The following is a 15,452-nucleotide window of genomic DNA, read 5'->3' as shown; positions in this document are numbered from 1 at the left end:
CATCTTCCACAGTGGTCACCTGAACACTCAGAAATCCACTTAGCGGGGGAGACTTTGCAGGCCTGTCCTGATGCTGATGCAGCTGTGACTTTCCTGATTGCGGCTGCAGCGTGGTTCTTCCTTGCTCTTCACCCTTCTTCCTGACGCCTACCATGATTGACAGTGTTCCTCTACTACCTGACTTCTCATTCCCCCAATTCCCATCCTGCATACCACATCGCTTTCTCCCACTTGACTATACACTTTGTGAGGGAACCAGCCATGGCCGTGTGAGCAGGCGGTAGCATGGTCCTGACAAGCAAGGGATTCCAGTCAACAGAGACAAACCTCTATTTCTTCCCTCCATTATCTCTTGGAATTTAAATCACACCTTGTAAATTTTTATTGTGTCTGGGCCAGGTTGGGGACAGAGACTGCTTTATTCAAACCTAGTACTTTAGTGTCTAGCACAGCCCTTCATGAAAGTGATTATTACATGGTTTTCTTGTTTTATGATAGTGATTGAGGGATGGAAAACAGTTCAAGATTATGTATATAAATAATTTAAAGAGGTACTTTTAAAAGCAGAATGAAATGGAGAGATGAACAATTTATTTCTTTAAAATCTTTTTTCGTTGTATACATTCATGGTACTGTTTTGTATAAGGACATTCATACAAGCATGTAAGCTGAACATATTCCACCCACACCTACCCCTTTGTCACCTCCATCCTTAGTAACTTTTAATCCCTGAGACAGTTTTTTATTCTACTTTCATCTCATTTGTACATACATGGCTTTATGTATTTATATAAAATTTAAAAACTACATGTGAGAGAAAGAAATATTTGTATTTCTAAGATGGACTGGCTCAATTTGCTTAATACGAATGATCCCTGGTTGCATTCCTTTCCTTAAAGGGACATAACTTTATTCTTTGTGGCTGAACAATCTTCCCTTGTGAATACAGCACGTTCTCTCTATCCAGGCCTCTGTTGCTGGACGCTTAGGTTGGTTCCATAATTTAACTGCTGCGAACGGTGCTGTGATAACATTGGTGCAGAAGCAGCTCTGTGGCATGCTCACGGGGAGCTCAGGAGTGGGTAAGTGGCTTAGCTGGTGAGGTGCCTGTTGTGCCAGTATGAGGACCTGAGTTCTCAACCCCAGAACGCACATGAAAAGCCAGGGGTGGTGGCCCACATCTGTGTCTACAATGCTGGGGGTGAGGGGTGGAGAGAGGTGCAACCCGGAAGCTCTTTAGCTCTCCAGTGCAGCTGAATAGAAGCACATCAGGTTCAGGAAGAGAATCTATCTCAAAAATTTTTTTTAAAAGATGGAGAATAATTGAAGAAATACACTGCCACTCTCTGGCTTCTACAGGCATGCACACACCCATGTGCATTCACCCCATATGTCCACATATAGCCATACCAAATAGTACACACCAGATATAGACACACAATGTACGTGCAAATAAAACACTTTTAAGTGGAAAGATGAAGGAAAAAATAGCAGAGATCCACCTTTCTCTGCCACCTAAGTGTTGGGATTAAAAGCATGTGCCACTATGCCTGGCTATAAATAAATAAACCTTATGAAAGAGCTCTTTTTCCTTGATGATCCTAGTATCTTTGATCATAAGAAGATAATGAGCTAACAATTTTAAAATCTCATTTTATGTAGCCAACCTGTTTCTGATACTGTTTCTTCCCTACAGATTTGTTTATTGTCGTTTATCCAGCCTGTCTCGAAGATGAATGGAGTGGATCTAAAATGAGAAATTTCCCTGGAAATAGAGGAATTTGAGGACATCTGTGCAGACAACCATCAGGCTAGCTATATGTTCTTTGTTCAAATCAGTCTTCATTTGGAGATCACATATCTTCCCCCTCCTCTGCCTTACTCTCCAGGAGCCCTATAAAGTTCAAGAGTACTACCCTGGGGCTAGGGCTGCTCAGTGGTAGAGTGCTTACTTAGCTAATGCTAATGATGCCTTGGGGTTCCCAGGAGCAATTAGTAATTAGCTGTCCTTACAGATGGCCTTTGCCTTATCTCTAATGTTAACCTTTGATGGGTTGATTATCTTCAAGAAAGGTCTGGTGTCTGTCTGTCCAGATGCACACCTCACTGCACTAGTCCGGTATAAATGAAGCCTAATGGGCATATCCAGACTTCAGGCATGGAACTTGTTAGAAAACCCACAGCAAAGGATTAGCCTGTCAACATCCAACTCCCTCCTCCCCATAAGGTGAAGACATTCAAGCTAAAAGGAGGAAGTAGCAGCCTGTCCTTGTGATTGGAGGGGACTGGATATCCCAGTGTTGATGTGCAGTATCGCCTAATCTCTCACACTCTCTTGCCAGATCAGTTTCCAGGTTGGGAGTATGGCCAGCCCCTCTCTCTCACTGTGTGGGCTGAGATCCAAGCCCATGGTTTAGAGCCGTGAGCTGTCATCTCGTGGCAGGGTTTCCTGTGGCAATGCTCAGCACTGAGGAACTTGCTCTCTAACCTCTATTAATGCTGTATTAAGCACAAGGCTATATTGTTTTCTAGGCAGCCTCACAGAGGGCCCACTCCTTGTCTGGAGGAATAGCCTGGATGATGTCAGTATTGGGAAAATTGTTCTTCCATCCTAGGATATCTGGGATGGTAGTGGGCTGGTGCTGTTGGAAATAGTGTGGTAATGAAGAGCCATGCATTATTTCTTGTTAAGAATTTCCATTGTGAGAAACATACCCAATAGACTCCAGCATTTAAACACTGGTGTCATCGTTTACTTTCTATTGTTGTAATAAGGACCAGAGCCAAGAGCAACTTGAAAAGAAAAGGGATTATTTGGCTTATATGTCCTGAAACAGTCAACCATTGAGAGAAGCCACGGCAGAAATCCAAGGTGGATGGAAACCTGGATGCAAGAACTAAAGCAGAGATGAGTGAAAAATGCTTACTGACTTGCTCCCCATGGCTTGCTCAACTTACTTTCTTGTATCACCCAGGACCACTTGCCTAGGGGTGGTACTGCCCCCAGTGGGCGGTGCTCTCCCTTATCAAACATTAATCAAAAAATATCCCACCGGCTTCTCTAAAGGCTAACATGAAAGAGGCAATCCCTCAGTTGAGGATTTTTTTTTCTTCCCATATAACTATAGCTTGTATCAAGGTGACAATAAAACTAACCAGCGCACTTGGTTCCCAGTTGGTGGCCCTATTTGGGGACATTTAGGTGGTACAGACTTGTAAGAAGTATATCACTTGGGTTGGGCTTTTAAATTAAAAACCTTGTGCCACTTCTAGTTAACTCTTCTTTGTTTATTTGTTTGTTTGTTTATTATGTATACAGTATTCTGCCTGCACATATACCTGCAGGCCAGAAGAGGGCACCAGATCTCATTACCAATTGTTGTGAACCACCGTGTGGTTGCTGGGAATTGAACTCAGGACCTCTGGAAGAGCAGCCAGTGCTCTTAACCACTGAGCCATCTCTCCAGCCCATGTTAACTCTTCTTTGTGTTTCCATGTGAAGACATGAGCTCTCAGCTTCATGCTCTGGTCATGATGCTTATTGCTTGCTGTGAGGCTTCCTCACCATTATGGCCTCTCATTCCTCTGGAACCATAAGCCAAAATAAACTCTTTCTTCTATAAGTTGCCTGGGTGATGGTGTATTTCATTATAGCAACAAATTTAGAAGCTGGTATCAGGAGTGGGGTGTTGCTGTGAAGAACCTAACTATGTTGGTTTTGGAGGAATGAAGAACTTTTGAGTACAAAAGTGGTTGGATGCTGTAAACAGAGCTTAGTGGATCATTATAGTAGAAGACTGAAAGACAACAGTCTGAGAGCAGTGCAGATGGTGGAGGCCCAGCTCAAGAGATTTCACGGGGAACCAAGTTGCAACTGGGTTATAGTCCATTAATGTGATATATTAGCAAAGAATGTAGCTACTTTGTGTCCATGTCCTGAGAACTTCCCTGAGGCTAAATCAAAAAGCAGTAGATGAATTTCTTTGGCAGAGGAAATTTCAAGACAACATAACATTGAGTCATCTGTGGAGCGGTTGCTATTGATTAGGCTTATGCAGGTCTATAGTGAAAAATAGCAACTGGGACAGAAAGAAATACAAAGTCTCTGGGCTGGAGAGAAAAAGAGCACTAACAACTTAATACTTAGTGAAGTCACATGCTGCAAGAGCAGTTGTAAATTGTTAAGGGGGTTAGCAACCATCAAGGAGAGGCCTGGTTTGCGTGAGAACAAAGGGAAGGGTGCCCTCAGGGAAACCCCATTCATCTAAGCTTCCAGGTTGTGGAAAGAAATGGTCCAAGGAGTTTTCTCCTCCTAGAAAGCAATGGCAAAACAGAACTTGCTATTAATGAGGCTAAAGGAGGCATCTGTATACAATATATACTTTTTAGACAAGTTGTCTTAGGGTTTCTCTTGCTGTGAAGAGACACTATGACCACAGCATCTTTTATAAAGGAAAGCATTTAATTGGAGTTGGCTTAAAATTCAGAGGTTTAGTCCATTATTATCATGGTGGAAAGCATGATGACATGCAGGCCAACATGATGCTGGAGAGTAGCTGAGAGTTCTACATCTGGATCCATAGGCAGCAGGAAGAGAGAGTGAGCCACCAGGCCTGGCTTGAGCTTCTGAAACCTCAAAGCCCACCCCTAGTGACGCACTTTCTCCAACAAGGCCACACCTACTTCAATAAGGCCACATGTCCTAATCCTTTCAAATGATACCACTCCCTATGAGCCTATGGGGGCCATTTTCATTCAAACCACCGCACAAGTGAATGCTCAATTGTAAGTAGATGAACAAATTAATCAATGATTTAAAAGGATGGATGAAACTGCCTGTCATCCATAGGTATTTGAATATGTAGATACTGTCACAGGCAAATCACCTAGCTTTTCTGAGCCCCTGAAAAGTGGGGAGAATTGTATCATCAGGTCTGTAGTGCTATAAGAATGAGAAACTGCTAGTAGTCTATGGTGGAGTCATCCTTGTGGATTCCTGAGAGCCTCCCTAACACTCTGCTTTTCCCTGTTCCCATGGTGTCTTCGTTTATCATGGCATCTCTTTCCTTGCTCTCCCACACTGTTCCCATTCCAGCTCAAACCTCCCACTCCTCTAAACTCTCATCCCCTGTCCCTTGCCCTCCATTACCCCCCCTCACCCCCTGCTTGCTCATGGAGATCTCATCCATTTCTCCATCATTGGGCGATCCATGCACCCTTCTAGGGTCCTCCGTACTAGCTAGCCTCCCTGGAGCTATGGGTTGCAGTCTAGTTATCCTTTGCTTTATATTGAGTATACACTTTATGAGTAAGTACATACCATGTTTGTCCTTCTGAGTCTGGGTTACCTCACTCAGGATGATATTTTTTAGTTCCATCCATTTGCCTGCAAACCTCATGATGTCATTGTTTTTCTCTGCTGAGTAGTACTCCATTGTGTATATATACCACATTTTCTTTATCCATTCTTCAGTTGAGGGACATCTAGGTTGTTTTCAGGTTCTGGCTATTGCAAATAGTGCTGCCATGAACATAGTTGAGCATGTGTCCTTGTGGTATGATTGAGCATTCTTTGGGTATACGCCCAAGAATGGTATAGCTGAGTCTTGAGGAAGATTGATTCCCAATTTTCTGAGAAACTGCCATACAGAGAGGGTGCCTAAGCTGGCCTACCTGGTGATTGGATGGTTGAATACTCTAACTGTCATCATAGAACCTTCATCCAGTGACTGAAGGAAGCAGATGCAGAAATCCACGGCCGGGTCCCAGGCAGAGCTCCAAGAGTCCAATCAGTGAGAGGAGGGATTCTATGAGCAAGAGATACCGAGACCATGATTGGAAAACGTACAGAGACAACTAGCCAAACAAGTAGAAACGCATGAAGTGTGAACCAACAGCTGAGGAGCCCCCATGGTACTGGACTAGGCCCTCTGGATAAGTGAGACAGTTGTTTAGCTTGAACTGTATAAAGGGCCCCCAGGCAGTGGGACCGGGACCTGTCCCTAGTGCATGAGCTGGCTTTTTGGAACCCAGTGCCTATGGTGAGACACTTTGCACAGCCTCGGTGCAGGGAGGAGGGGCTTGGACCTGCCTCATCTGAATGTACCAGGCCCTGCTGACTGTCCATGGGAGACCTTGTCTTGGAGGAGGTGGGAATTGGGGCTGGATTTCGGGGGGGAGGCTGGGGGGCAGGAGGAGGGAGGACAGGGGAATCTGTGGTTGGTATAGAAAATGAATAGAAAATCTCTTAATAAAAAAAAGAATGAGAAACTGTGTGTGAAATTGTCCCTTAAACTGTAAAACCCTTTGCAGATGGTGGCTATCACTCCCCAGAGATTTGCTCAGCTGCATGTCGTTCCTTGGTGGTGTCATCAAGAGTTTGAGAGTCACAGGATCCTGGCTCTGCGCTCACCAAGTGTGACTCACTGAAGCAAAGGGGCAGCAAACCAGAGTTTAGGAAATCCCACAAGTGGTTCCTTTTACCAAGCAGGTTTGGCAGCAGGAGACAAGAAGTTGCTGCCCTGCTCATACTATCCTGTAGTTGTTGGGATATAGTTACCCTGTCATTGCGTCTCATCAACACCCTTTCTCACGAATCACACGACTCTGCCAAGATCACTAAGCAGGGAGAGGAAAGATGGTAACACCTCCCAGCCAGGTCGGTAGTGCTGACCACAGCCAGTGGGTGACAAACGCTGCTGCCAGCTTACTCTTTTCTCTCCTGAAGGCTTATGTCAATGTCAACACCAAGGACCTAGGCTCTGTGTTCCCTGAGTGAGAAACTGAAACCAAGATTTATGGCCGTAGCAAAAGATGAGTAGAAAGTCTTTAGAGAGGCTGGTCTTCTGAAAGAGGGATCCCCGTGGTAGCCCCTGAGAGATTACTGGCCTATTGTTGACAGGATTTCAGGGACCCAAGCAATGCTTTTAGAACTGCCTCCACCTTGAACTCAAATTTATCCCAAATCCAAAAGCAGCAATAGGCAAACAAAGGCAAAATCCCTCTGTAATGGGTTCATACAGGAGGCGACACCATTACAACTAGGCTCCGGAGCTCGCATCTTTACTAGCGTGTTAGAACTTCTGATAAAACAGTTTAAAAGCAGATTTACTTGGGCTTGTGCCCTCAGTCCATGATCCCTTGGATCCATTATTTCTGAGCCAATAAGAGGCAGAATATTAGGGCAGGGAGATTGTGGTAAAACAAAATAGACCATGTCATGGTGGGCTCCGAGGAAGAGACAGGAAGAGGGTGTATGAACTACTGTTCTGCTGCTGTGATAAAACACTGTGGCCAAGACAACTTAGAGAAGAAAGAGTTCAGTTAGGCTTACAGTTTTAGAGGAATAAGAGTCCGTTGTGGCGGGAAGGCATGGAGGAAGGAGCAGAGAGTGGAGGGCTCACATCTTCAAAGGCAAGCATAAAACAGACAGCAACTGGAAGTAGTGGGGTGGTATATATTCTCAAAGCTTCCTCCTTCTACACCAATGATGTACCTCCTCCAGCAAGGCCACACTAACTAAACCTCCCCAACTGGGACCAAGTGAGCTTATAAGGGACATTTCTCACTCAAACTACCACTTTCCACTCTCTGACCCCTATAGGTTTATAGTCATATCACAATATAAAATGAATTTATACCAACTTTAAAACTCTCTAGTCTTTCAGAGCCTCTCAACACTGGGTAGAGATCCCAAGTCCTAAGTCTCTTTTGAGACTTAAAAATAATCTCTTGGATGTAATCCTCTGTTAAATCAAAACGCAAATTTTACATACATCAAACATAAAATGGTACAGAATATACATTACCATCCCAAAGGGAGGAAAACAGGGCCAGAGTGAAAAAACGCTGGGCCAAAATATAATGAAAACCCGGCAAAGCAAACACACCAAATCCTGTAGCTCCAAGTCCAATGTCAAAGGGCTTAGTTGGCTTAGCTTTGCTGCCTATAACATCCGTGTCTTTTCCAGGCTAGTTCCATTCCCTGTACGTAACTCTCCTTGGCAAATGTCTTATGGCTCTGACATCTTCCAATAATGGAGTCTCCACTGCAACTCAGGCTTTACCTTCAGAACTTCCTACAACAGTCTTTTATGGTCTCTTTCCTCTTAGGGACTTCATGTAGGGACTCCTGTGTCACACATGAAGCCTCGCCTCAGTGGCTCCCTAAAACTGTAGAAAAGGTATTCACAGTCTTTACCCTCTTACATCCTTCATGCCTCTAAAGCAGTGTCTCTCAACCTTCCTAATGCTGCAACCCTTTAATACAGTTTTTCACGTTGTGGTGACCTCCAACCATAAAATTATTTTTATTGCTACTTTGTAACCATGATTTTGCTACTGTGATGAATCGTAATGTGTTTTCCCATGGTCTGAGGCGACCACTGTGAAAGGGTCAGTCAACCCCAAAGGGGTCACGACCCACAGGTTGAGAGCCATTGCTCTAAAGCCTGCACCATGTGGATGTCACTGCCAGGGCTGGCTGCCCGCTTGGGATGGAGTCAGCTTCCCTGAAATTCATTAGCAGCTGTTTTCTGCTGTGGGATAATGCTCTTGTACACTGTAAAGATTTGTCACTCGAATTGGTTTAATAAAATGCTGATTGTCAGTAGTGCAGGGGGGGCAACCAGACTAGGAGAATTCTGGGAAGAGGAAGTGCGGAGTCAGGAGTTGCCAGCCAGATGCAGAGGAAGCAAGATGAGAATGCTGCATGCAGAAAAGGTACCAAGCCACGTGGCTAAACATAGATAAGAATTATGGGCTAATTTAAGTGTAAGAGCTAGTCAGTAATAAGCCTGAGCTACTGGGAGAACATTTGTAAGTAATATTAAGCCTTCGAGTCAATTGCTTGGGAAGCGACTGCTGGGTGCTTGGGAACAGGCAGGCGAGAGAGAAACTTCTGCCTACAGTTTTTGTTTGTTGCTTTCTAGGAGGAAAACTCTTGAGGCTACTTCCTTTCACAAGTTGAAAGCTGGATGGGGTCTTGCACCGAGGGCACCTTCCCTTTGTCTCAGTGCAGAGCAGGCCTTTCCTTTAAAGGATGGGATCCTTTATCGTAGCATCCCACTCTGCCTTTGTGCAGACTGAGTGCCTTTGGCATCCAAGATCTGCAACAATGGCTCCTACCAGGATAATTTTCATGTCTTTGCACATGCCCCATCACCCACAAGGCACATGAAAAGACAGTGTGGAGAGCTGCAGTAAGAGACGGTACTGCTCCAGAGGACACAGTGTGTGTGGGCACTGTGCCAGGGACCACCCTTCAGCCGTGTCTGTCTTACGCCACCTGAGGGTCCAAGAACCCAAGGCAGAGGTTGGGATTGTACCTGTCATTATTCTTCCTTATACTCACTTTCAGAAATTTCCCTTGCTACTCCCACAGGCATAGATTTATGGCTTTGGGTTTGGAGGTCCAGGGGTGCAAGGGAGGAATGATTTTCCATTTAGTATAGTCTGGCCATCTTGTTAATTTGAAAATTAAACCTCTTCCCTGGTCATTTTTACTTCTCATATTACTAAAACTAGAGGTGGGTAAAGGAGTGACTACAGACGAGCAATGGACGCCAGTGTCGAGAAAGTCGATTCTGCCAGACAAAGCACCAGGAATGGAAAGTGATTCAGTCATTGGAATTTGTATTTATTAGTATTGAGAACGTCAGTTCTACTACACAACACAGACAACTTGTAAAGCCTGGATGACTAATCAATACACTCAAAGGCTGATCTACCACTGGAGTAAAACTTGAGCCACCCTGTCAGGGGAAGAAGGTAGTCATCTCGGGTACTAATAAGGTAAGGGGAATGTGGAATGGGCAGTGGCAGAGAGAAGAGTGATCTAAAATTAGGTTCAGAGAAAGGAAAGATGCAGAGACAGGTTCGAACTGAGAGATGCTGAGTCAGGTTAGAACTGAGAGATGCTGAGTCAGGTTAGAACTGAGAGAGCAGAGACAGGGTGGAACAGAGAGATGCAGCAGTTATTTTGGGTGTCTCCCCATTTCCCTTCTCTGATTATTTTCCTAAAATATTTTAATAAAATATAACCCACATTAATCCCAGCACTCGGGAGGCAGAGCCAGGTGGATCTCTGTGAGTTCGAGGCCAGCCTGGGCTACCAAGTGAGTTCCAGGAGAGGCGCAAAGCTACACAGAGAAACCCTGTCTCGAAAAACCAAAAAAAAAAAAAAAAAAAAAAATATAACCCACCATCTTAGTTACTGTTCTACTACTGTGAAGAGACACTATGATCAAGGTAACTCATAAAATAAAGCATTTAATTGGGAGCTTACTTACAGTTTCAGAGGGCTAGTCCATTATCATCACGGTGGGGGTGTGGTGGCAGGCAGGCAGGCATGGTGCTGGAGAAGTAGCTGAGAGCTTTTTCATTTGGATCTGGGGGGAAGAGAGAGAGAGAGAGAGAGAAAGGAGGGAGGCTAGGTCTGGCATGAGCTTTTGAAATCTCACAGTCCAACCCGTGACACACTTCCTTCAAGGCCATGCCTCCTAATCCTTCTAATCTTCAAATAGTTCCACTAGGCATTCCAATATATGAGCTTATGGAGGCTCATATTTTCATGCAAAGCACCACAATACAAAATTCACTATTTTAGAGTTATATGATTCAGTTCATTTTCTACACTTACATATTGTGCAATCACCTCCACTATCTAATTTCAGAATATTTTCATTGCCTCAGAAAGAAGTTTCTGTTAGCAATGGCTTCCATTTAGCAACTCTTCCACCACTTGCAACCTCTATTTTTTTCTCCCTAGATATTTAATATAGACTGAATCATGCAATGAATAGTCTTATGCATCTTATGTGGAATAATGTTTTTAAGGTTCATCCATGATGCGAACAGGTATCCATAGTCCATCTTTTCTTTCTTTCTTTCTTTCTTTCTTTCTTTCTTTCTTTCTTTCTTTCTTTCTTTCTTTCTTTCTTTTTGGCTAACTAATATTCTATTTTGAATAAAGCATGTTTTGTTGATCAATTGATTAAAGTTTTTTGCTGGAATTATTTTTCCTTCTGACTGATATGAATAATGTTGCTATGAACATCCACGTACATGTTTTTGAGTAAATATTTGTTTCCTTTCTTTTAAAAACTAGAAATAAAGTTGCTGGTTCAGTATAGCATTCTGTGTTCAGTATCTTGAGGATGGCCCAAACCTCTTCCCTCAGGAGGATCAACTTTACATTTCTAGCAGCTACAGGATGGACAAATGTAGGATGGCTCTGATTTGCTTACCTCCTCATCAGCCCTGGTTATTATGTTTATTAGAACTATTCTAGAAGTTATTAAGCATCAGGTCTCTGTTGTCTTGCTTTGCATTTACCTGATGGCTATGGAGCATCTCTTCATGTGCTGTTGGCCATTTGCTTATCTTCTTTGGAGATGTGTCTGCTCAAATCCTTTTCCCACATTGTACGTTGTTTGTCTTTTTATTGTTGCATGGTGAGAATTCTTTATTCTGATGTTACATCCTTATTAGAGATATGGTTTGCCAGTATTGCCTCTCTGGTGTGGACAGGACTGCCATTTTCTTCATGGTCCTTTGCCACAAACAAGTATTACTTTTAGGAGGTCTAAGCAATTCATGCATGTTCTCTATGGTCATTGTGCTTTTTTGTCTTAACAGGTAAAAAAAAAAACCTTTTGCCTGATAAAAGGACACAAAGAAGCCTTACAACTATGCTTCCTTCTGTGGATTTCATAGCGTTTTTTCTTTATTCGGACTTTTGATCCTTTCTGAGTTAATTTTTGCATATGGTGTTAGTAAAGTATATTGATTCTTTTCTTTCTTTCTTCTTTTTTTTTTCTATTCAGAAAACCATACGCTGAAAGAATAATTCTCTCATTCAGTGGTCTTGGCACACTTGTCAAAAATCAAATGAACATAAATGAAGTTCATTTCTGGCCTCTCAATTCTATTGTGTTATATACTTACCCTATACCAGGACCACAAGTGTCTCGATTACCATTGTTTTGCGGTACATTTTAAAACTGGGAAATCTGATTACTCAACTTTCTGCTCTTTTTCTCGGGACTTTTGATTTTCAGAGGGCTGCTATTTGGAGTCTTTTATGTTTACTTATGCATTTAAGAATTCAGTTGTCCATTACAAAAAAAAGCAGTTGGACTTTTGATACGTGTTCATTACATTCTTGGGTCTCCCTTTTATGTTAAACGAACAGTGATATAATGAAGGCTTTGGAATAAGATGGAATGTCTTTATGGTATGGAGGTAACATGTGAGACTTTGTATGCTCTCTACACTGGGGACAGGGGTTCTCATTCTGACTAAGGGTGGCACATGATGCTGGTATAGAAGACAGTGTCTGCTTTTCACTTCAGACACATTCTTCACTTTTCCCACCCTGCTCTGGGCCCCGAGGGGTCAATTTTGTGGATCTCAGTCCCCAAGCTCCCTCCCTGTTGGGCTTCTGACTGGAGTCAGCCAGTATGGAGCATCATCAGAAGACCGGAGGTGGGAAGGAAGAAGCAGTCCTATGTTTTATTGTACAGTGACTCTGCTGCTCTTTGCTCACCCTGTTCTGCAGCTGTAAACCTCTGGGTTCTGGGGACCAGTCCGTCTGCTTTCACAGTTAAGGGTGTGGGTGGCTTCCCTAGTTGCTAGTCCAGGAGCTCATTACTGTCTTTCACCAGTTTCTCCAAATCCTGCCCAAATCTTTATACACAATCCTGTTTCTGGTGTGCATTCTCCTCCCTGTCCTCTTTGAGAGCACAAAATGGACAGATACACGAGAAGTCAGCAACCAGTACAACACTGTGTAATAGCGGTATATGCAATGTTTTATTATTCACAAAAAAAGGTTAAGAAAAATATATCTTATTTTCTTAAACTCTGTATTAGGAATTTGGTTTGGCTGTGAGTGGGAATAGACAAAAAAGAACGTGACTTGGGCTGTGAAGATGCAGCAGGTAAAATACTCACTACACCAGTCTGAGGACCTGAGTTCTGATCTCCAGAACCCAAACAAATCCAGGCAAAGTAATGAGTACCTGTATCCCCAGTGCTCTTATGGCAAGATGGGGGGCGAAGACAGGAGAATCCCTGGAATTTCACAGACCAGCTATGCTGGTGTCCACAGCAACGGACAAAAAGAGAATTTGTCCCCAACAAGGTGGAATACATTTGTCATGACACATAAATATCTAAACTCTCTCTTTTACACACACGCGCATACACACACACACACACACACACACACACACACACACACACGGGGGTGGGCAGTGATTTTAAAAGAGAAGGTGTATATTTTTCTCTGCAAATGTCTGGGACACACAGTCCAGGCTTGAGATAAGAGCTATGCTCCATGACACACTCAAGGAGTTGATTTCCCTAGGTCACTGGCCCTCCAGCTTGAGCACATGCTATCCTCTCTGAGAGCATTCATGAAACATCTGCTTTCCAGTCAGGATGATGCAGAGTGAGAAGGGTCAAAGGGCATGTATCAAAGGAAGCTCCTGGAAACTACCACACGACCCCTTAGTTTATAGCCCATCTGGGTGAGTTTGGGGTGTGCGTCAGTGGTTCCCAGGTTTGGCTCTAGCATCACTCATACCTATGTATATTGTACCTACTTGCACTCAGCCTAAAGGAGCCAGGGGAATATAGTTTTAACTCCTAGCGCCCAGTTCCCCCAGCTCAGCACTCTAAAATGACTTAAGAAGAGGACAATGGAGAACGAGAGTCATCAGCAGTCTTCTTCATGTCCTTGCACTTTAAAAACGCTGGAGAGAACATGGAGATGTGGACAGCAGAGGTTACGGGGGTGGGGTGGGGTCGTGGGGGTGGGAAATGGGGGCAGGGAAGGGGGGTAAGGCAGGTGAGAGCAAGGACAGAGGAAAACAAAGATTGAAGGATTTTGACTCCATATCTTGCTATATATTTTATTGTGAACTATATATTCATGTAACCTACTTATAGATATAAAGTAAGAGTTTTTCCCCCAAAAATAAGTAAGTAAAGGAAGGAAAATGTTACAGTTTGTCTTAAGTTTGGTAAGAACCATGGAGCCATGGAGCCCAGTGGACTAGCTCTAACAATTAGAACGACCTATGGCCTGGTCAAAACGAAGGACAATGGGTGTGTTAGTTCCTTTTTGTTCTGTAACAAGTGTCCAAAACTTACCAGGTTAAATTAACACCGGTAAACCTTGACTACTGCTTCCTCTTTTAAAAGTTACCCAGAGCTCTCAGATTGATAAAGACAGAAAGCGGGGTAATGGCTGCTGCAGGCTGCAGAAGGAAAAAGGGAATCCTTCAGTTAGGACGGAGCTGCAAGGTGGAAAACTCGTGACACGGCGTTGCACAACAGTCTATAGGTGCCCAAGTCGTGACACGGCGTTGCACAACAGTCTATAGGTGCCCGATGATACTGGGCTATGACATGGTTCAGATAATTTCACATTACTTTCAACCACAGTTATAAAACCAAATTCAGCCATGATGACTAAGGCAACTTAATTACATTATTAATATCTTACACGTGTTCTCGGGTTCTATCTGCACTCCAAGATCAGGGGATTGCTCAGGAGGGATGGTCACTAGAGTGTCATTTCGGCATTCTGCCTCTTACATAGCAGGGCTAAAACAAGTTACTTTTTCAGGGGCATTTTCTCTTGACTTTCAGGTCCCTGAAAGGAGATCTGAATCCACTGTGTTTATAAGACAGGATTTCCTTCATTTATGATACTCAAGGATGCCTGAACACAGCTTCTATTGGTGGAAACTCATTTCCCAGAATGGAATGTCATCTCATTTGTGATTTTTTAAAAAATTGTTTTGGATTGAGCTGTCTATGGCAACTCTGCCTGAGATGATTACCAAAGCCTATCTCGGAGAACCCTATTGTTTGTTCAAAAATTTCTCAATTGAAAGTTTCCCACCCATGGGAAAATCTGAACATGAATGATGTCATGCCTAAGGAATGAGTCTTAAAGAGTTATGTATGAGCTTGCCAGGATTGTGAATGGACTTTTAGGAAGCAGATGGGCACAACCGAAGCCATTAACACAATCTGCAGAGGCAAGTTAGTATAATTCAAAAAGCCTAATTTAGCTAAGATAGAGGTAGGCAGTAACCTAGAAGTTAAAATTTAATCTACAGAATATTGCATTCTAAAAGTAGAGGGACAATCCTACCACGTATATGTTCTATTGGAAGCTCCGCCTCAGCTCTCTCCTCCCTCTCCAAACCCCGTCTCTCAGAAAGCCCGCCAAGCACCACTCCTCACCCAGAGTTGCTCAAGACCATGTCCGTAGACCTGCCACATGATTCTCTTCCTCCTCCCGCCCCCTGAGATCACCCGGGAATGCTTTGCTCAGATTAAACCTGGTCTTATTAATTCAGCTTGATTTGGCTCATTCCATCAGCAGAGAAACCCATTACCAGGGATTCAAAATACTTATAAGTGTGTACATGTGC

At 43.5% G+C, this 15,452-nt stretch overlaps 1 long non-coding RNA gene across 1 annotated transcript in view; it reads left to right on the top strand.

Moving 5' to 3' along the window:
* Positions 1-3,554, top strand: part of LOC128095915 (uncharacterized) — a 28,766-nt gene extending 25,212 nt beyond the window's left edge. Inside the window, exons 2-3 of the long non-coding RNA XR_008213492.1 lie at positions 968-1,082; positions 1,697-3,554. This is a non-coding gene — a long non-coding RNA (uncharacterized LOC128095915). The remainder of the gene's footprint in view (positions 1-967; positions 1,083-1,696) is intronic.
* Positions 3,555-15,452: the final 11,898 nt, after the last annotated feature.

The sequence above is a fragment of the Peromyscus californicus genome, unplaced genomic scaffold, assembly GCF_007827085.1.
Source record: "Peromyscus californicus insignis strain IS unplaced genomic scaffold, ASM782708v3 Scaffold_11__1_contigs__length_118956290, whole genome shotgun sequence".
Taxonomy (NCBI): domain Eukaryota; kingdom Metazoa; phylum Chordata; class Mammalia; order Rodentia; family Cricetidae; genus Peromyscus; species Peromyscus californicus.
Note: the sequence above shows the minus strand (reverse complement) of the source record. Positions and strands in the feature narration are given on the sequence as shown.